Source organism: Elephantulus edwardii, unplaced genomic scaffold (genome assembly GCF_000299155.1).
Source record: "Elephantulus edwardii isolate Elephantulus edwardi_28Jun2011 unplaced genomic scaffold, EleEdw1.0 scaffold00467, whole genome shotgun sequence".
Lineage (NCBI taxonomy): Eukaryota > Metazoa > Chordata > Mammalia > Macroscelidea > Macroscelididae > Elephantulus > Elephantulus edwardii.
Window position 1 is genome coordinate 51,326 of NW_006400217.1, and position 2,154 is coordinate 53,479.

The 2,154-nt window shown below is 46.9% G+C and overlaps 1 pseudogene; it reads right to left on the reverse strand.

The window, feature by feature from the left end:
- LOC102848531 lies at positions 1 to 525 on the reverse strand (annotated as a pseudogene).
- Between the last annotated feature and the right edge of the window lie 1,629 nt (positions 526 to 2,154).

The following is a 2,154-nucleotide window of genomic DNA, read 5'->3' on the forward strand; positions in this document are numbered from 1 at the left end:
TCACAAGTGATGTTTTAGAAATTTCCTGAGCTGACTCTTGCCTCCAATCCACCCAGGCATCTTGAGTTTGGACTCGAGTTTGTAATAGGTACCTCCTGCCTCTCAAACGCAGATCCAGTGCTGCCTTTTGAGAGGCAACTTCAAGGGACCCCAACATAGGCTGGAGGGTACATTCATGATGAAGCCCGTGACGTTGGTGAGAGTAATGACACCCACACCCCTGCACTTGTCCCACCAAAGGGCCTTTGGTCTGAAGTGCCGCCATGATGACATTCACGTCATAGCTTCCATTTCCCAGCATGCTCTTCTTGTGAGGTGTCACCATGGTGTTAGGAGACAACCTCTGGAAAATCTCTTACAGGGCTTCGCGGATGAAGGCGTTGGCGTCCTGGAAGATGTTGTGAGGGCACTGAGGGCACAGAGCTCCCTCCGCTGTTTCTCATGGTAGATCTGTGGGTGCGCTGCCGGGGACAGCGCCAACGATTCCAATTTGGCCTTGTCTTCTTTCCATGGCATGCAACTCATATTTTTGTTTCTCCCTGTAGAATCCAGACGGGGCTGAACATACCCCACCCTTCCCTCTCAAGGAAGAACGTAATCTTCTCAGTCTTTTTTTCTGGGTTTCTGAGGTTCCACCTTATTCTTGAGCGTCCACGATTTATGCTTTGTCACTAGGAGAAAAGGTTAGAATCACAAGGAAGAGAAAAAAAAATTCCACTTCTCGTTCCTCAATAGAAAAATAACTCTTAGATTAGTTTATTTCTCTGCCACTAACAAAATGTAGAGTTACGAAAAATCATAGAAAAGCTAAGACTTGGTTCCTCTTTTCTCACTGTTTCCTCTCGGGCCCTTCCAAAAAGCACTATTTATTTGCTGGCTATGTTTTCCTCTCTAAATGCCAGCCAGTCCTGAAAGCAAGCGGACCCGGCAGAATCAGTCACATCACTCCTTTTCTTCCATTTCCTGCGAACCCCACACAACTCCACTGACCCAGAAGACAAGACCCAGGTGGTGAACAAACACCAAATGTGAGCAGTTAGTGAGGGCCACATGGGGGCGGGGGGCGGGGCGGGACACGGGTCACTTTCCATCTTGCTGTGCTTGGTGGGCCCCGCGGGGCTCAGGCCAAGGTGTGTGTATCTGTGGGGAAACGTGACTCCTGGTCCCTCAGGATCCTCCACGGACAACCAGCCACCTGGAGTTGCCGGCCACCACCTCTGTCTGTATTTGCAATTTTTAACTTGCCTTCCTGGCCTCCATTCTTGTCCTTTACCCCAATTTCTTATCTGTATCTCTGCACAATCCCTTTGTGGATGGCATGTCATCTTCTGGTCCCAAACATGACCCTTAACAAACTTTTTTCATTGTGCATACATCCTTGAAGAATGCAATCCCCTTAAAGAACCCTCACCACCTCCTCAGAATTGAAACCAACAACCACTCTTCTGTCTTCATCCTTCTCTGCTACAGTGGCTTTCAGGCTGCGTCATCACTTTGACAATTCCTCCTCCATGAATTCCCACACTCTATCTCTTGCCTCTTTATTGTCTTTCTGTGAAGCTTTATGTTGTGTAGTTCTTCTTTCTCTACTGAAATTACCAGTCCTTATGTTTCTATTACAGCACACCCTTTGGTGAACTCACCCATTGCCCATATGGTTCCAAATGCCTGTTTCAAAATTTACCCTTTTCCTCAAATGTATCCATTTTCTATATTATTTTTTCTCTTGGGTCTGCTACTGCCTAATTTGGTGCCTGATTGATTTATGCTAAGATCAGTGAGTCCTCAGATTCTTTACCTTGTTCTTTCCCCTCCTACCCCCCAAATTCTGAGACTACTTTAATCAGCTCATCCTATCATCAAACTACCTCAGTGCCTAGGACAGCCTTGCTTCAAGCCAACACCCCAAGCCCAGGGTGATGGAGATTACACTTTACTGTGTCTAGACTCTGTCATCACAGCTTAGGAAGTTTGAAGTCAAGACACTGAGCTGGAGTTTGGATTTTGAGCCTGTATCGCAACTTTACAAGTTTCACTAGGTCCTTATGTTAGTTTCTAGTAGCAGTGTAGGAGATGCTCACAGTTGACCATCTTGGAGGGGCCTCCCAAGTTCTCTCTGGAGACAGCCAGTCGCAAAAGCAATTAATATTGGGG